General features: G+C 45.0%; 1 long non-coding RNA gene across 1 annotated transcript in view; it reads left to right on the top strand.

Annotated features, from left to right (window-relative positions):
* Positions 1 to 1,162: 1,162 nt before the first annotated feature.
* The window catches only part of LOC147727805 (uncharacterized), a 113,344-nt gene continuing 93,666 nt past the window's right edge, over positions 1,163 to 20,840 (top strand). The window contains exons 1-2 of the long non-coding RNA XR_015309514.1: positions 1,163 to 1,304; positions 1,410 to 1,520. This is a non-coding gene — a long non-coding RNA (uncharacterized LOC147727805). The remainder of the gene's footprint in view (positions 1,305 to 1,409; positions 1,521 to 20,840) is intronic.

Here is a 20,840-nt window from a genome sequence, read left to right as displayed (position 1 = left end):
TCGTAAATTTCATGGCATTTTCAAATCAATGCCCTTTCTGATACATAGCATGCCCAAAGGGTCATATGAAAATGGAATCCCTACAGTCATAGAACATGCATTCATAAAACAATGAAAAAAACACCTTTGAAACATATATATTAAAAGAGATCACAAGGAGAAATCAGGTTTGACAATGGTAGGTGCTGAGGTAGTTAAGCTATGGTTAGACAGTACATACTTCGCATAGCCTCAGGCTAAGATATATATCTTACATTCAAACACCGCAGGCTGAAAACCCTTCACGCTTCTTTGAAAACCTTCGTATATTCCACCAAATGATATGGTTGGCTCAGGGGAGACTCTGATATGGGACAAGGAGAGAACATTTGTTTCTCTATTCCCCTTCCCCAATTTTCCGAAGTTTGTGAGGGAGGCTGATAAATTGAGGCATCTCGTTCTATAAGGGATCTTACCTAAGGGTCCTTAGGGCATACCGACTGCCTTCCTGTAGTACCTTACAAGTGTATATATATATTTTTTTAATTATATATAGCCGGTGACTGGTAACACAACAAGATAAATACCTGTAGATAAACAGAGGGGAGATAATTTAGAGTGGCTCTAGGCCAGGTTTTCCTCATATATTCACTGTCATAGTCTCACAATCGCTACGAAATACAGCGGATGGTATATTTAAGAGGATAGCGTTATGAAATAGGTCTATTTCTGAGATATCTCAGGACAGTGAAACGAGACATACGACAGTCCTGATAAAGTATGGGATGTTGACATAGTTCCCTGTTTAACAGCTCGTTGTGGAAAACCAGCCACAGCTGAATCGAAGGTACAAGTTTTAACTTGAGGTTAAATTACAGAAGTAAAAAAGGCAATGGTGCCCCGGTGTTAGCAATCGGATAAAGCTGTCCCGTTTTTCTCCCACTAAATTTAAATGGGATAAAGGCCACACCTGGCTTTCCCTTCTTCCCCATCCACTTCTTCCGGTCCGGAGGCGGGCCACCTGAGGCAGAATACCTAACGAAAACCCGGACCGGAGCGGCTGTGCATGATGCTTTCTTTCCTCCTAAATCACTCCTCCACCGTCCGCTCCGGTCCGGGTTTTCGTGACTATCTCCCTAAAAGAACATAGAATTAAACCGCGTTTTTCAGCGTTCTGCTGGAATATATCACCCCTCATTAGTTATGTTTTCAGAGCCTCTGGACTGAATGAGGAGGCCATTTCTGGTCGGTCTTCCAACCCGACTGTGTGTGCGACGATAAGTGCAGGGAAGCAATAACATTGAAGACCGAAATAAGCCCAAACAGTAAGTAGCTGATTATAGTAGCGATTGTGAGACTATGGCAGTGAATATATGAGGAAAACCTGGCCTAGAGCCACTCTAAATTAGCTCCCCTCTGTTTATCTACAGGTATTTATCTTGTTGTGTTACCAGTCACCGGCTATATATAATGAAAAAAATATATATATACACTTGTAAGGTACTACAGGAAGGCAGTCGGTATGCCCTAAGGACCCTTAGGTAAGATCCCTTATAGAACGAGATGCCTCAATTTATCAGCCTACCTCACGAACTTCGGAAAATCGGGGAAGGGGAATAAAGAAACAAAGGTTCTCTCCTTGTCCCATAACAGAGTCTCCCCTGAGCCAACCATATCATTTGGTGGAATATACGAAGGTTTTCAAAGAAGCGTGAAGGGTTTTCAGCCTGCGGCGTTTGAATGTAAGATATATATCTTAGCCTGAGGCTATGCGAAGTATGTACTGTCTAACCATAGCTTAACTACCTCAGCACCTACCATTGTCAAACCTGATTTCTCCTTGTGATCTCTTTTAATATATATGTTTCAAAGGTGGTTTTTTCCTTGTTTTATGAATGGATGTTCTTTGACTGTAGGATTCCATTTTCATATGACCCTTTGGGCTTGCTATGTATCAGAAAGGGCATTGGTTTGAAAATGCCATGAAATTTACGATGTTATGCATTGCTTTGAGCTCCTTGAAACTTTCTCTGTGAATTAAACTACATTTGTATCTAACATGACTGCAATTATGATAAGTATAGAATGTAAATAGTACAACAATGTACAACCTAAGGAACCATATATATAAAAAAAGAACATGAAATGCAAGTGTACAACATGGTTTTAAAACATTTTTTCTTTCATTTACCACAGAGTTTTCATGCCTGCAAAATTGTGTTGCCCCGTTGTGCCCCCCCCCCGTGTACATGCCCTGATGAAGGTGGCGCCATAAATCAGGCATTGCACCGAAACGCGCGTTGGCGTGGTGAACATCTGTTCTGCGAACAACACCATATTTCTCCCCAGCAATTTGCTGAGAGGATATCGCAGAACTACATCAGTGTATTTGTATATGATAGGTTTCAAAGTTGTTTGGATTGTATAAATGTTAATGAATGGACTGAATGTGAGTTTTTTGTGCAATGGAATGAGTCTGTTTATTTGAATGAATTAAGAGAGGGTGCCTAGGGGCTGTATATATTTTTTCTGATTGTGATTATGTTACTGTATCATATATATATTTTTAAATGATGAGGTTTTTGCACACCCCTTTTTCATCACATGTATATCCTGAAAAATGAAGTTAAAATATATCTATTCTAAAACTCTGTGGATAAATTGAATGTGCAGGCCGTGATTAGTGAGCTCAAAGCTGTGCATGTTATTATTGTAGGACTCTTTTTGAGCCTCTAAATTGAAACATATAGGACAGACATACCTTTTCTGTTTTGGATCTATTTCTCCCCTGCTAGTCTGCCCTCCCTCCGCTCCAGGGGGCCCCGAATTGTATTGGTAGCCACCCTGATTAGGAGCCAGCAGTCAGACCATTGTCCAGATAACCTGATCAGGATGTCAAGGATGTGTTATCAGGCTGGGAGCAGGAGAGGAAAGATGAGTCATTAACTTGGGGTGAGGGCCATGTGGCTTTCTGATGAACTGCAGAGAACAGGGGGTTGGGCGGGTGACAGTTCCTGGGCAGAAATGCAGGCCTACAAAAATGGATTTTTGTCGTGCTGATAGAATTGTCCTTGTACAAAAGAAAAACGACCAGGTGGGTCCTGTGAAGGTGTTTGCCACAAGATGGCAATATTAAAAACCAATGGAGTCCTGGTAAGAATGATTGTTGATCGAAACATACTTTTCCTCAGCCCCTAGCCTTGCTCTCCATGAGAACAACCGTAACAGCAAAGAAAAGATTATCGCCTTCTAAAATGGTGATGGGTAGGCCGGCCAATGTACATGGGTTTGCATCTCCATCAAGATTGCGCGATATGCCACTCCCTGCATTGTTGGATTATTGTAAAGTACTAACGGACAATCTGAAATTCACCAACTGGTCAGAGACTCCTTGTTCCCCACCCCTGGAGGTACAAGTCCAAGTATGTCCTCTTGATATGTTGAATTCCTGACTAGGATGAACACTACTGTTCCACCCACTGATTCAGATAATTCTTCCCCACAGTCTCCCCAGGTAACCATTATCACATGGGGAGATATGTCTACAATCTAATGGTTCCCTGTTTTGGGGTAATAGTGTTTGCAAACTACATTTTTAAAGGGCTAGTGTCCTTCATATTCATCGTGCCCTCCCGGCAGGTAAAGGTATATATTTTATTTGTGGTTCCAAGGCTTACCCATGGCTGCCACCAGGGTGGGAGGGATCCTGCTAATTGGTAATGGCTTTTCCATACATTCGAGCAATTTCCACTGACCTTGGCTTTGCTAAATTTCACAACTCCCTTGGTCATCACAGAAGGGATACCTCAAATATGTTTTAAATAGAACAGATACTGCTGGACAGGAAGCTAATGGGTTTAGGTTGGAAATAATACCTCTACTTGGGGTAGTTATGAATTTCTGCTGTATTAGAAAATTGAGACAGTTACTGGAGGCCACCTTAAATAAAACAATGTCAGCATTAGAAAACATAACAGTAGAAATGTCCAATATGCATTCTGTGGTCCTCCAAAACCACATGGTTGTAGATATGCTACTTGCAAAACGCAGAAGAGTATGTAAGGTTCTGCATACTGTATGCTGCATTTATATATCTGACAATTCCTAAAACATACAGCAAGCTATAAAGAACATGCTAAAAATAGCACAACAGGTACATGCATTTGCCAATGAAGAAATGTCCTCCCTTTTGGGTCATATTACCTCATTCTTCACTAGTTGGGATTGAAAATTATTTATGCTAATTGGTATACTGGGAAGTATAGTTTTAGGATGTTATTTATGTGCACAATGGCTGCCAATATGCTGTGGCATACTGGCAAAAGTTTGCCACACCTCTCCAACACTCAAGCAGCAGACCAATGTGGCAATGGTTCAACAGGAGGAAGTGTTGATGTTAATGCAAATGGATGAACACTTATTCTCTGGTAAAAAATAGTGAACAATGCAACTTAGCACACATTGGTGGTTTTTGTTAAACAATACTGAAATGTTCAGAACTGATTTCAAAGGGTCAATTCGGAAGGCTGAATACTAATTCCAGTCAGTGTTCTGCTTCTGACGTCATCCAGCTCTATCATGCGATGGCCCTGGGGATGGCCGACAAATGTAATTAGGAAGTGGGGCATCTTGGTATTTACGCTTTAGTCAGGGCAGCCTGGAGCAACCCCCTGTGTCCCTCACCCTTGCATTTCTATGGGGAACTGGCCTGGAGCTGCTGGTGCGGCATATGGAGGTGTCTGTAGATACCTGGGGAGGGAGATCATCTAATTGCCCTGTTCTCAGCAGAGTGTGAGCCCAGAGGCTTCAAAAGGCAGTGTTGCTTCTGCTCTAGAAACCAAGCACTTTCTGTGCTCATCAGACAATTTAACACATCATTGGGACACTCTGGCTTTTATAATCAGCTGCTAAATTAGCAAGAGCATGCCAATTGATTTGTCTAGTGCACACTGCCCCTGACAAGGCTTTGAAGCACTTCGTTCATATTCATTTTTTCTCTCACTATAACATTAACATTTTTGGGGCATTAGAAACCCGATGGAATTTTTTATTCTGAAAGCATGACAAGTGTATAGCACATATGAGCTGCACAGGGCATAAAGTGTCTTTGATTGCTGAACGTGATTGAGTGCTGTTTGTGCGTGGGCAGCAAAATGTGTTGGATCTGCTTTACGAGTATGCCTCTACGTTGAACCTGCTTGGCATCTGTGGACGTAAAGTCTCAAATTCGGCCCTTCCTAAGGGTTCTAAAATAACTGCACACATTACCAGCACTCTGTTTATCGACCTCAAAAGATTAAACAGCTGTGTCTGCCCTGTTCGGAAAAGAAATAACGACCCGTGCAAACAAAAAATGTTAGCAGCGACCAATTTGGTTCCTTGAGTCCTCAAGACAGCAAAGTTATTTCGTCAGAGAGCACAGGCAAGGGGAGGAGGGGCGGCGCTCTGCCACATTCAATAAACAAGCACCACTGGCAACTAATAATCATAGTAGCATTGGCCCCCATATTGTACGCTGAAAAGTCCAGCTCAAGAAAAGATGCATCAGCACTTCATTAACTGTTTTGTCAGAAACCTTCGAATAACACAGCTAGTTGCAAATGGAGGGTTTGCATCTAAATGGATTTATGACCACCTAAGGCAGTGGTTCCCAAACTGTGTGCCGCGGCACCCTGGTGCACCGTAATGAGGTGCAAGGGGCGCCGACACAGTCTAGGGCAGAGGTCTTCAAACTTTTTGCTCTGAGTCCCCCCCTAAGCAAAATGTTTTGAGGTCGGGCCCCCCTACAAAACTTTAAGGCAATGATTGGTGGAGCGGGAGGGACATGGCTGTGTGCAAGGGACGGGCTTATGAGATGATTTCAGGAATACTTTTTCTATAGCTCATAAACCACACTAAGTATGGTACTTATAAAACAGCAAATGCATCAAACAAAAACATGTGTGGTCCCAAAAATACTGCTCCCCATTATTGGGGTGTTGTAGCCCTTCCCACTCTTGGACCCCAATGCAACTACACCTGCTGTATTATTGATAACGGCACTCCTGAGTAGAAGGGTATCTCCTCTACATCTTTCACCTCTTCCTCACCATGCCTGCTCATCACTCCGATTTTGAATAAGGTTCTCTGTCCCTTTCAGAAAACACATAAAGCTCCCACACTTTGTCTCCCGTTTTTCTGCAAAGGTGCCCTCGGCCCCTTGGCTAAAAAGGAAAATAAGCTCCCATGCCTTTTTTTTAAAGGTACACAGTGATAACTGTGATGCAGTGGGCCCCTCAAACCCATGGGCCCCAGTCCTGCTGCCTCTGCTTAATTATTGATAAACAGCAGTGGCCACTTACACACCTGGCAGCAGTACCTGCTTCACTAATGAATGGCCGTTTTTTAAAGAAAAAAAAAGGGGGGGGGGGAGGCCACTTATATTACCGCATTTGCTACGAAATCCATCATCTGCTGCATAGTATTGCATATCCAATTCTTCAGTGCTGTAAACTAGGACTTACAAACATTCTATTCTGGAGGACAGATTTATGTATTTCGATAATTCTTCTTAATTGTGCAGTCCAGGTAGACAAATGCGTTCTTGTTCCACACTTATGTTTTTAAGTGAACTTAGTTCTATGTATGTTGCGTTTATTTTGCTCCACAATTCACTTCTTTTGTGGTCTGACGGACCGGTTCTGTCACGGCCCCGCCCGCTCTTTAGAAAGCCCAGCGCAGGCGCGGCGAGCGGGCCGTGATGGTATTGTTCCGTCACCAGCACAGCCCACCCGAGGCTCGTGACGGAATGGTTCCGTCACGAGCATTGGAGGGGTTAATGAGATGCTCCACCCACCTGTTAGGCCATCAAGAGAATTTAACTAGCTGCTACAGAAACTCACATTAAAGACTGGTCATGTACGATACAGGCAGCTCTGGACTCGATTAAAAGAATGAAAAGAAAACCTGGACTCTCTCACAGAGGTAGTTAAGTTCCCAACTCAATTCAATACTCAGACATAAAGGTTGAACTCGTTTGGCAATGGTGACAGCGTGTTATGAATGGGGTCGAGGAGGACTGGATTCATCACTGAGCAACTACAATAGGATACCCTACCAAAACAGTCTACACAGGCCAGCAGATGTCCAATTAAGCCTTGTGTAAGCAATGACAGCAACCTGAAATGTTTCTGGTAAAGAGGGTCCTTTCTCATTGAAGACATGCATGAAGAGACAGCCTACCCAGGAATGAGTAGGACACAAACTACTAATTACTCTTCCAAAACACACAGAACATAGGGATATGAAAGAAAGGATTGGGGATACTTTTAAAAGCCGCTTTTACAGAATGGTCAAGTAGGCAACACCTTTCTGCAGTCCTGTAATAAGTTATCGGCACCCTCCTAGCTTTGTTGTTCCTTTTTAAGCCTGGAGAGATCAACAATGGCAGCTGTCAATAATGCATCACCTTAATATCGGCTAAACATGTACAAATCCTGCCCAAAGGAATAAATGGGACAGACAGTATCATGTTGAAAATCTGGCCAGCTATGTTTGAATCTTAATCAGGGGCCATTTAAAAGGAAGGATCGCTGAGCTTTAAAAAAAGGTGATGGGAAAGCCTAAAAAATGCGGCATTAGGGCTTTGGAAAGGATATGCAACAACAACATTGGCAAGAGTGAGGCTTATGGGATACAACATATTATGAAAAGGCATTGATAAATGCCATCTGATAGTATGTGGCAAGTCCTGTGCACAACTAGGAAACTGGGATTAGCGTATGGCAGGAAAGGGGATGTTTCAAAATAGCAAATATCTGATTCAAATGCAATAGGTAAAGAAAAAAAAGCATGTACACCTACCCGCTCATTTGTAAAAAGCAGGTGAGAAAATTAATAAATCGAAGATGCAAGAGGTCAGATCAACAATATACTGAGAAGGGTTTAAGTAACATGTGATTAAAATAATGATTTAATTTAATGGATTGGAGAATTCACATCGCCAGCCATGGATAACAAGTAACTGCAGAAAAACAACTTCAGTGCATAGCTGTCCTTGTAGCGTTCACCGTGATGATCAATCAAGTCTACCCAGATAGCCTCTGTGTTCTCGAGCTTGTAATAAGGCTGGAAGGATGAGGTGCCACTAGATTTGTGTTACTGGTAATGCAGACCTTCTTCTTTTGAGGCAGACTATGGTGCTCCTTGGCTATGAGACAGGGCCTCTGTAGAGCACTCCATCACTGGTTAAGATGTCGGCCAAACAGCCACTACCACAATTGCAATTAGAAGCAAGACGATCACAACTAGCTTGCCTTTGATCCTCCTGGAGGCCTCTACACTCAGCATCCAGGAATTTGGAAAAGGTCGGACAGATGAAGTCAGTCATAAACCAAACCAGTTTAGCCCCTTCAAAGGCATCAGTTACCCAGCAGGTTCCTGACTTCCGCAGGCCAACAAGGTTTTGAGGACAGTGGTTGGCAATACATTCACGTTATTTCCTTGTAGGCTCCGACTTGAAACGGGTGGCCTTTTCTATCCATAAACAGAACCGACCGTACATGGAATACAAAACCCTGCAGCCCGAGATTTAACGCCGCATGTTTCGGCGCCGAGGGGAGAACTACCCCCCCCCTAATCTGCAGCTGTAGTAATATTTTCACAGGGTAATCCTCGCAATATCCTCTGCGATCACCAGAGTGTAGGAGCACGTGGCCGGGAGCCGTCCTCGGGGGCTGCACCCGTTTTTAGCAATTTTTTAACACTGCCAGCACACTTCCTGACCTCCGACCCCATGGCATGCTGATCCCTGTTCTCACAAGGGCTCGAAGTAAATGAAGACAGCCTGGAAATGCAGCAAATAAACATTGCCACACTTCCAGGCCATCTTCATTTACATGCAAATGCAGAATCATTCGCGCCCCTCTGGGAACCCTTCCACGCCCCCCCAGGGGGGCGCACCCCACAGTTTGAAGACCTCTGGTCTAGGGTGACCAACTGTCCGTAAATTTCACGGACCATCAGTACGCCTTTTGTCTGTAATTTTCGCCATCACAGGGAGCAGTGCTGCTCCCCTGAGAGAGGCCTCACCCATGCTGATGGAGCCACCTTGCACGCCTCCTAGAGCACAAGAGCAGCCCCTCCTGCCCATTGTCATTCTGTATGCCGCTGATTGCCACACACAGAATGACAATGGGGCAGTCTGGGGTGTGGCAGCATGTGGCGGCCTCCTCCTGCCGCAGTGTACAGCAGGGCATTCTGTAAAATAAATGGTAAAACGCTAATGCAGCAACTTTAGCAAGGTTAGAAAACAGTTTATATAAAGAAGCCTATAAAATAAGTTAAAAAGAACGGGTTATCGTTCTTTCACTGTCTCATCATTTTTTAACTGAAGTATTTTATTCAACAAAAGCCATGGTTGCTGCTTTTTTATTTTAAGGAACTAGCAACCATTGACAAAGCCAATAGTCCTGGCTTGTTGTTGGTGTAATGATACTTGCTGTATTATATATCTGGATGCAATGACAGAAATACCATAATACCAGTCGGGCATAACACTATGCTAAGAGCAGATTTTTAGCCTAGGTGTTTTAAACTACGCTCTTAATTACAACCAACACCCCCTTTGAAGAACCCCCCCAGTTTTTTTACACCACTTAACGCCCTGGAAACACCATGTGACAGTCACCTCACATCCTGGCACTGTGCATCATGCATGACTCATGACGTATACGTTTTCAGTCTGCCTATGTGCAGGGGCATATGAACTCTCCACCACCCCACCCCTTGCTGTAGTTCGTCCTTGATAGGCCTCTTCTGCCTGCAACTCTGCAGACAAAGGCTCAGCTCATAATGTGAAAAGGTGAGTGAGTAAATAAGTGAAGGCATGTCTGAATGGCTGGATGGATTAGTGAATGGAGGAATGAAAGGGGGAATGGATAGATATTGAAAGAAAGGATGGATGGATGAGTGAATGAGTGGAAGTATGGATGAGAGAAAAGGTAAATAGATGGGTGTATGGGTGGAAGGGTGGATGGATGGGTAAAAGGGTGGATGGGTTTGTGAAAGGATGGATGGATGAGTGAAATGGCAGCTGATGGGCGAGTAAATTGGTGGATGGGTGTGTGAATTGATGGATGGATGGATGGATGAATGAAAGGGTAGATGGTGTGCAAGTGAATGGGTGGATGGATGAGTTGATAAGGGAAATGGTGAATGGATGGATAAGTGAAATGGTAGATGTAAGGATTGATGAGTGAGTGAAAGAGGGTAGATGGACAAAAGGATGGATAGATGAGTGAAGTGAAAGATGAGATTAATAATTCAAGCATTCCAACCATTATAATACCTTCATTGTGTCCCAATTACTTTAAGGAAGACAACAGGAAGTACATATCCCCCCCCACCCACCAGTAAAAAAATAGTGGGGAGCCACAGCCAACTGCCGGTTAGGTCAAGGAAGCCACAGGTCAAAAAAGTTTGGGAACCACGGACCTAAGGTTTTCCTGCCAGCAATAAAGAACCCACATCCATGGCCCCATACGCTCAGTTCTTTCCGTTTGCCGATCTCCAGCTCAAGTGCTGCTGGGTCACTCTTCGTCATTACATTGCAGGGTCTTGCTCTGGCAGTCACACTTTATTGCCCATGTTAGAAAATAGAAAAACAAGTTGATGACGTGCACATCTGCGCTTTGTAACTATGTAAATTGTGGAGGCCAGCGCTAGTGCAAGCATTCACTTAGGGGCTTGCACAGGTAGTCTTTCTTCCTTTACCAATATTCACCAGAAACAAAGGGTGGATAGCTGTTCACTGCCTCCTGCTTCTATATTTTTCCTTTTGTTTTCCCTGCAAATCATTCTGTCACTGCTGACCTTCATCAGCGACCATTGTCGTCAATGACCTTTTGAATGGGATTTCCGTTACTTCTACAGCGAGTCTTCCGCGTGACACATCATTACATACAGGGTGGCAAGCGTTTGATGTTTGACAAGAACATGGCACATAGCATTGAAAATAAACAGTCCCGGGTCGCCCAAAACAGCCCAGCCCACAAAAGAGCACAAAAGATAACATCACCGTAGCATAAAAGGACACTTTTATTCATAAGATCAGGCAATTTTCTAATATCAGCTTATTAACTTCATGTTTTATATTTCTTTTCGGAACCGTACAATTTGAAACTGTAAACCAAAACCATATCATTTCAGTTCAAACTTTTATTCGCTTGTAACTGTTTAGACTAAAACCAAACATAAGCTTCATTTTCTGAATTCACCCCATATTTCAAACATATTTGAATTTCCTTGTTTTTCCTTTCCTTTTCCCCATCCTGATCCTCCCCCACCCTCTCTGATTAAGGATGATCAAGTCCGCTCTAGATATTGACCTCCTCCTATTCCGCCTGTGAACTATACCTTAGACAAATTGCCTGTCCTATAGTGGAATTCATACTCATAACACCTTTCTTTTTTTTTTTTCATTTATTTAATTATTTACTGTGTGTTTTTTTTAGGGTGGGTGGGTGGACCTTGCTGAAAAACGCTCTCCTAATCTCCTCAGAAACAGCGCAATTGTTGCGCTCACCCTCGCCTACCTAGCGTCCCTTCCTGTCTCGTGCTGCTCCCTGCTTCCTGACCAATCAGTGCTGAATGGTCTGTACCATTCGGGCCAAAATCCTCGGCGGACGCGCTTATGCTCGCTCCCCCCGAGGACCACATTGTGCCACCCTTCTGTTCCCCTGGCTTTCGAGACATGTTGCCTTAGCCCTCGCAAGCAATACAGGCCAACTTCTTGTATATCCTATATGCACCCCAAACATCCACCTCTCCTTCCTGTTGCCGCGAGCGAGCTTGGGGCCATCACACTTTGTAGACATGTCAATTAAGCGTATTTATGACAGCTTCACCCGGTTCTTCGGAATTGTAGTAGATTGTCCCAGGGTCAGGCATATTTCTAAGTAGTTATCTGTAGGGTGACCCTCTACTTTTCGTCACAAGACCTGCTGCCCATTGCCTGGCCAGAATCCTGTATAGGGAGCCCCACCACCCAGTGCTTTGAGGCAGCACTCAACGCTGTACGAAGCACTTTAATAACTTCAAGGCACATCAGTCTGCTATTTCTAAGTTGGGTGTTCATGTCTCCCAGGTGGGTCCACCTATTCTGGAGGAGATGGTCCAGCCCTATAAGGCCTCTCGCTTCCTTCGCTCTGACCACCAACATCTCCTTCAGGTTGGCAGGGTGAAAAAGGCAAGAACTGGTGGCAGAAGGTTTTCAATAAATGTGGCCTCCTTGTGGAACTCATTGCCCTTACAACTGCGCTCCGAAGCCAGTCTTCTTAGGTTCCGTAAACTTTTAAAAACTTTTTTGTTCTCTGTTTAATCTTTGCATTCTTTTAGTAGTGTTATGTTCTGATAAGCGCGGGGATGCCTATTGGTAACCAGGCGCTATACAAAACTCAGAATAATAATAATAATAATAATGAGTCAGCCTTGCGCGGATTCGAACTCGTGACCGTCAGATCAATAGTTGTGTTAGAGGCACTGAGCTCTTGTGTATTCTGCGGTCACCACGACACGCGGGTTGTGCCACCTGCGCACATGTCCTAGGGCTGTTGTGTCACTGTCGCTTCAGAGCTGCGCCCAGAGGCCGGCAGTTTTGAGGCACTGAGTCCATCCTGTTCTGGCGGGCTTGCTTACACGTCGAGGCCCCGCTTCTGTCCGCTAAATGCTGCTGTCGCCCGGATTCCAGTTGCCCCAGAGGCGGCCGCCATATTTCTCACCTGGATACATCAATATGTACTTACCTGATGCGACAAATAGGGCCAAGTACTGCTGCTACCCAAAATGAGGCATAACACGCATATTACGGTGCTTTCCACACCAAAAATTGCAGGGTTTACATTTGCAGGTTATGTTCTTCCCTGCCAAGTTTCTGAAGAGCCTGGCCTGCCAAAGTTTACTGGGGTAACTGAGGGAAGTGGGGTTCTTACTGCACACTTGTTGTTGTTCGATGCGTATCAATACTGTAGTTATTGCATGTGTCCTGGAAATAACACAGCCTTCCTAAACCCCAATAGGGCAGCTTTCTTTACAGACGTCAGCCGACTCCTTTTCGGCGAATACAGGCACATTATGTTCACGTTCCCAGGCACACACGATCGGATATATACACACGCACACAGAAAAAGCCACATGCGATCTGGTAAACTACACTTTATACGTAAAAACAAGCATTTACAATTCAATGGTCTCAGCATTATTAAAGGTAGACCTATTGGCATTGCTCATGACATTTTTTTTTAATTCATAAATAAATGGCATTGTAATTTACATTGCCAATAGCTTAATTGTTAAATAAATGGCATTGTCATTTACAATGCCAATAGCTTAATCGCTCACAAATGCATGACCGATTGCATTTACACCCACACAGAGCCACACACACAAAGCCACCCACACACACACACATACACATACAGAGCCACCCACACAGAGCCAAACTCACACACACACACAGAGCCACACACACACACAGAGCCACACACACACACAGAGCCACACACACACACAGAGCCCCACACACACCCAGAGCCCCACACACACCCAGAGCCACATACACACCCAGAGCTACATACACACACAGAGCCACATACACACACACAGAGCCACATACACACACACAGAGCCACATATACACACACACAGAGCCACATACACACACACAGAGCCACATACACACACAGGAGAGCAAGCACAGCGAGGGGGCAGGGAAGCAAGTGTAGTGTAGTTCCTATATTCCAAATAGGCTTTGCGCATTGGAATAATATAAACTGTAGTTTAGACGTAGGACTGAGGTCATCTAGGTCTCTACTGAATATGTTAGACTTAATTGTGTGTGCCAGCTAGCTCGGAGGTCACTAGAAACTTTCTCAAATGAACAGGAAGGAGTTAACTTTCCTGATTTAGACAAGAAGGGATTAGCTTCTGACAACCATATACCATGACAACTTTGCTCCCTCCATAACGAGGTGTATATCTCCAGAGTCGTGTGAAAACAATAGATAGCTATTTCACTCAGTCAATCGTGCATGCTTAGTTTCACCAGAGTGCAGAGAAATAGAGAGACAGGCGTTTTCAATAAAAGGTGTTATTTATTGAGCAGTCTTCTTTCTCATGCAAGAGGAATGAATTGCCACAATTACAATACTTATTATAAAGTAAAGTGTGTACAGTAAAAGGAGTATTATGAAATAATACTGTAAAAGCATGGATATGGTTTCTGAGCCATGTGATACTTAAAATGTATAAAATATATACAATTACATGCAATGATAAAAGTTGACTAAACGTACTCAACTGATGTTTCTAAATACGCCTACCATAGTGTACCTAACCTAAGCCTAGTACGTGGGAAGGAGTAAGTGAGCTGCAGTTTAAGTTAAGTTAGTTTTGCCAAGAATCTGAATCTAGAATTCTCTAAGGATCTAATCATCTCCGTACCTTGGTTTTAGAATGAAGGAGGTCTTGTATCTCTTTCTCATGAATCGAACTCCCAGTAACCCGCATGGGTGACTGGAAACACTGGAGCTAGATTTTCTCAGCAGGAGAAAAAGACAGCGTCTTTCTCAGTGCATCAAATGGGAGGGACGGCTTCCTTCGGCACTCGCATCAGCTGGGCTCTGTATAAGTAGATAGCCGCTCTGTGTTGCTTAAGGCAAGTGTTGGTATATTTATACCTGGAAGGAGACGTGTTTGACGTAAGGGTGGACATAAGACGTCACTAAGGACTGTCACTAAGAACTGGCAGTTCTTTCAGGACTCTCAGGAGTTCTAGGACAAATCAAAACAGAAGCAGGGGGATTCCCGGGCTGCTGGAGGTTTGGTTTGTTTAAAGAATGCGCTGTACTTTCTAGGAGTCTAGGGAAGTAGCCTTGCCGTATTTGGACTGCATGGGCTATGACTAAATATGGATATGATTCTTATGCCTTTATAAGGATATTATTTATTATAACCACATAAGGGCATGAATCGGGAATATTTAATTAGGGTCCTAGATACATTCACAACACAAGCACAGCGAGGGGGCAGGGGAGCAAGCACAGCCAGGGGGCAGGGGAGCAAGCACACCAGGGGGCAGGGAAAAGCAAGCACAGCTAGCAAGCACAGCCAGGGGGCAGGAGAGCAAGCACAGACAGGGGGCAGGGGAGCAAGCACAGCCAGGGGGCAGGGAAGCAAGCACAGCCAGGGGCAGGGGAGCAAGCACAGCCAGGGGGCAGGGGAGCAAGCACAGCCAGGGGGCAGTGGAGCAAGTACAGCCAGGGGGCAGGGAAGCAAACACAGCGAGGGTGCGGGGAAGCAAACACAGCGAGGGTGCAGGGAAGCAACTATAGCAAGGGGGCAGGGGAACCAGGGGGCAGGGGAGCAAGCAGAGCCAGGGAGCAGGGGAACAAGCACAGCCAGGGAGCAGGGGAGCAAGCACAGCCAGGGGACAGAGGAGCAAGCACAGCCAGGGGGGAGGGGAGCAAGCACGGCCAGGGGGTGGGAAGCAAACACAGCGAGGGGGCAGGGAAGCAAGCACAGCGAGGGGAGCAAGCACAGCCAGGGGGCAGGAAAGCAAGCACAGCCAGGGGGCAGGGAAGCAAGCACAGCCAGGGGGCAGGGAAGCAAGCACAGCCAGGGGAGCAAGCACAGACTGGGGGCAGGGAAGCAAGCACAGCCAGGGGGCAGGGAAGCAAGCAGAGCCAGGGGGCAGGGAAGCAAGCACAGCCAGGGAAGCAAGCACAGCCAGGGTGCAGGGAAGCAAACACAGCCAGGGGACAGGGAAGCAAGCACAGCCAGGGGACAGGGAAGCAAACACAGCCAGTGGGCAGGGAAGTTCAAACAAAATTCAGTAAGTAGTTGAAGACTCATCTCTTCATACACTTTTAGTGTGCTTCCCTGGTGACCTCAAAAACTTTTTCGAAGTATTTTTTGTTCAAAAGCTAAAATGTAAATCTGTCGGAAATGGTTCCCTGCCTTTATGTCACCTCTAACCCATTACCACCCCATACACAACACACACACACACATTAGAGAAATAGAAATCTTTACAAGAAGCCACATGATGGATAGTAGGTAGGCCATATTAAGCCAACACGAAACCAAAGGTCAGTGGAAATGTGTCTTAATAGAGTGTCTCAAATGAAGTGTGTCTCCTTTGAAAGCAGCTTGCAATTGCCCCAGTCATTACCATAGAGAGCTTAACGTGGCATGTTGACGTGCCATAAAACTCACACTTTCTCCCCATCTCCCAGAAAAAAAGACTCTTTGAACAACCCTGGCTTCATTAGACCTCCTCCTTTTCTTTTCCTTAAAACCTGTTTCCTCGCCTTTAGAATCGCGCCATCAAATCAAAATGCCTTCTCTGATCACTGCAGAAAGAAGAAAGTAAAGTTAACTGACGCCTCGCTTCAGAGGGCCCTTCTTCCTGACATTATTATCCATTTTATTGTGATCTGGTACAAGTACCCATTTGCGTGGTTTTTGTTTGCAGGGAATCTAATGTCAATGATTTAGCTCTTCCCGAACAAAAAGATTACATATACTTGTATACAGGGAGGTGGGGTAGCAGGCCTGTTAGACGTAAATATTTTGTCGGTGGTGAAAAGCCTGGAAATACTCCAAACTTGGGCATTCAGTATTTAAATATGACTGGACGATTGCCATAGAAATCCTAACTTACCATGAAGATGCACCGTTGGGAAGAAATAGGTCTTTGTGGAAGGGCGGCTTTGATGTCTGCGGTACAATATTCAGGCTTTCAGCTGCGGCTGTCTGCAGTACCTTGAGAGCAACGGGGTGAACATCTGTAACAAGGAAATGAAAAGTTAAAGGTGATTACCTGCAGAACCAAGCGGGTTTGTAAAATAAAAGAGAGAGAGAAAGACCAGAATGGATAAGAGAAGAGGGGGTAACAAAATCAAACTTTGAGCCATGGGAAACTCTCCTGCCGATGCCAGACTTTTTTTGGCCCAAGGTAGAATTTTACGCTTCAGAAAGAAAACTCTGGTTACACAGCCAGTATAATCCAGTACTACAAAACCTTTAAGGAAAGACACCAACGCGGCCGTGTGGCTGTAAGCCGCAAGGTTTATTTTACATGCACCTAGAAGTCTTACAAAGATGGAGGCATGCTTAGGGCGCAAAAGCCTAATTTTACAAGTTGTTTTCTGGAGACTTTCGGAATGGAAGCGGGTATACCGGCTTAATCCCGCTTTCTATTTCTCACAGCAGCCTGATTGTTCGCACCGATCAGGGCGCACATCTACCGCTGGGATTTGACTGAAAGAAGGAGAAAGGGATTTGGAGGCTTCGCCACGAAGTCTGCATCCCGGAGATCATCATCAAGTGGCGAGCACTAAAGAAAAGTGAACATGGAGCAAAAAAAAAAAAATGGCTGCCGCAAAGGTCCGAAATTTTTGGGAATCGGGGGCGTGTTTTTTGCTGAGTGACAGATGAAGTCACAGGTAGAAAGAACGCAAAAAACACGCTTAAACCCCACACTATCCCCACTATCACCTTAGGAATACCTATGGGGTATAAAATTCTTCGCCAGGACCGGCCTGAGAAAGTAGGAGGCGGGATCGCCTTTATATATAAAGACACTCTGAATATTAGGGTTCTAGAACAAGTAATGCTACCCACCATGGAAGTAGTGATCTTTCACCTGAAAGCTAGCCCTAAGGTACACTGGAAAGGGGCACTAGTATACCGCCCACCCGGACCTAATGCTGAGTTCTCCCTAGCTTTGACTGAACTTTTAGCTCCTTACATGAAAACTTTATCCTACTTGGAGATTTTAACTTTCGTATTGATGCTGCAGACCACCCTGATACAAAAGCACTTCTGACAGATCTTGCTCTGCTGGGCCTTCACCTTCGTAATAATGGTCCCACCCATACAGGTGGCCACACCTTGGACTTAATTTTTACTACCCTCCCTAACGTTTATTGTCATCCCCCTAAATACATCTACTGGTCTGATCATAAAATGCTAGACTTTTCTTTTCTGCATCTACCCGAACCTACTAATCACCCAATCACGCAGCCCATCAAACGCAGACCATGGCATAAAGTCACTCCTGCCAGGTTAACACAAGTCTGGAAGCAGCCAGTACTTTTAAACTCGGATAACATCGAGACATCCCTCTCCAAATTTAACTCCACACTGATGACAGCCATTAACACACTGGCTCCTCAGAAAACTATCAAACAGCCAACCATAGCTAAGAGGGAAACATGGTACACTGAGGCCCTCAAAGCAGAAAAGCAAGGGTGTAGGAAGTTGGAGAAACGTTGGAGACGGACACGTAAGGAGGAAGACAAGGACCGATATTTGGTAGCTATGACCACTTACTATAAAAACATTAAAAAAGCGAGGAAAATCAGTCTCACCTCCCAAATAACAGAGGAAGGCAATTCTACCCGAGAGCTATTTAAAATCATACAGGCCTTCACTAACCCAGTAAATTGTGAGAGCCCGGATATCTTTACCCAAGATCTCTGCAATAAAATTTCCCAGTTTTTCGAAGATAAAATTGAGGGGATATATAAGAAAATCATAAAAGTCTCAGGTCCCTTAGAGACTGAGGCCTCTGAAATTTCCCCAACGGTGACCCTTGGGAATACCCTTCATGTAATCCCAGAAATAACTCTAAAAGATCTGACCACACTTATTAGCAAAATGAAGACCGGCTCCCCCACTGATTTGATTCCTGCTAAAATGATTTCCCCCCTGACGGAATCTCTAGGCATCACTATTCAAAAACTATTGAATCTCTCCTTTGCCGAAGGACAACTCCCACAACCCTGGAAAGAAGCGGTAGTGAACCCCATACGCAAAAACACCACCCTACCTTGGTCAGAGCTCTCCAACCTCCGCCCTATTTCCCTCCTCCCTTTTTTTAGCAAACTGGCTGAGAAACACGTCAACACCATCATTTCCAGCTTCATCTAAGCGACAGGGGGCCTGGACCAATCACAATCTGGGTTCAGGCCCAACCACAGCACTAAATCGGCCCTCCTCTCGGTGACTGATAAGATCAAAATGTCACAGGATAGAGGGGGTTCCATGATTCTAGTGCTGTTGGACCTGTCCGCGGCCTTTGATACCGTGTCTCATAACATCCTCCTCAGCCGTTTGCCGGGAGTGGGAATCGGAGGCTTAGCATTATCCTGGCTGGAGAGCTTCCTTTCCGGGAGGTCGCAATCTATTTTAGCCTGGGCCCCTACCGTTCCACCTCGAAGGTGCTCACGAAGGGGGTGCCACAGGGCTCATGCCTTAGCCCTACATTGTTTAATGTATATGTGGCCCCCCTTGCTGAGATTGTGCGGAAGTATGGGTTCACACCGGTTTCCTACGCTGATGACACCCAGCTCCTCTACCCTTTCAGCTCCCTTGGCCCTAAAGTCAAGGAAAACTTTGCTGAGGGTATGAGGGCAGTGTCACATTGGATGGCCGCAAACTGCCTCCAATGTAACGTTGCAAAAACAGAGGTTATGCTCTTCGGCAAAGCAAGTTTTCTCTGGTCTCCAGATTGGTGGCCGCTGGATCTGGGTCCAGTTCCAACATCAAAGCCTCACGTTAAAAATCTAGGGGTAAAAATTGATCAAAAATTGACCCTTAAGGAACACACCAACCACATCGCAGGATTGTGCTTCCACACCATTGGCCTTCTAAGACGAGTCTTCCCGTATCTTCCTGACACCCATAGGAAGACACTCGTACAGGCCCTGGTTACTAGCCGCCTGGACTACTGCAACGGCCTGCTGACGTTAGCAAATGCAGATGCAGTAGGCCGCTTGCAGGTGGTCCAGAATACTGCAGCTAGACTGGTCATGAGTGTACCGGCTAGGACTCCCTCTAAGCCCTTGTTGGATGAGCTGCATTGGCTCCCTATTCGGCAGCGCATCAGTTTCAAGATATGCTGTACGGTCCACAAATGCTTATATGGGGATAGTCCTAAATACCTTTCTCAATCACTTGAGCTGTATCAACCGAGCCGGTCACTCCGCTCAAGTAACCAAGCTCTTCTAAAACCCCCTGCAACAAAAAAACCCAGACAGGGAGACCGAGCATTCTCCTCAGTTGGCCCTGCTTTATGGAATAAACTTCCTACAGATGTGAGAATGACCACCAACCATCTGTCCTTTAGAAAGGCATTAAAAACTCTCCTCTTCCAGGAAGCATCTCAGTCCCACTAACCTATCTCATTGACTCTGTTAATGTTCTGGCTGGCAAAGCGCAGAGATACCCTTACGGGATTGAGTCCAGCGCGATATAAGAAATTAAAATAAATAAAAAAAATAAGACTGGCGGGTTCAAGCCCCTTAACTAAAAAACGTAAAATCTTCGGACTTCGCCCACTGCTACGCAGTGCGATGGTCCTCGACCTAATGAATACCACATGATTATACCCCTGCACATACCTTTGCTAGACATATGCCTGTACTTTATATGTGCACACGCACAAAGATCCTAAAAAAACGTCAAACGTGCAGAGGCGTGTCTGTGTACATATATCACATCTAGTCGCTTGGCTCTCCCAAGCTTGGACTGGCAGCAAACTCGGTATATATATTATGTAAATCTGCACAAGGGCCTCCTAAGCCAGTACTTAGCAGCACACTTGGGTATATTTTATGTATCAGTACCCGAGTCTCATAGATCTGAAGTACTTTATGTTCAGTACATTATATATCCATGGTATATGCCGGCAGCAGGGTCGGTATGTATTTCACATAACACATGCTCTAAATCTACTCAAGTCCTTCCCGGGTTCACACTAGCTGCAGTTGTGTATCTCACATCTTTTTTAAGTGACCATGGGATCGAGAGCTGCTCCA

This window comes from Lissotriton vulgaris, chromosome 3_1 (genome assembly GCF_964263255.1).
Source record: "Lissotriton vulgaris chromosome 3_1, aLisVul1.2, whole genome shotgun sequence".
NCBI lineage: Eukaryota > Metazoa > Chordata > Amphibia > Caudata > Salamandridae > Lissotriton > Lissotriton vulgaris.
The sequence above is the reverse complement of the archived record's forward strand: the minus strand, read 5'-3'. Positions and strand labels throughout refer to the sequence as shown.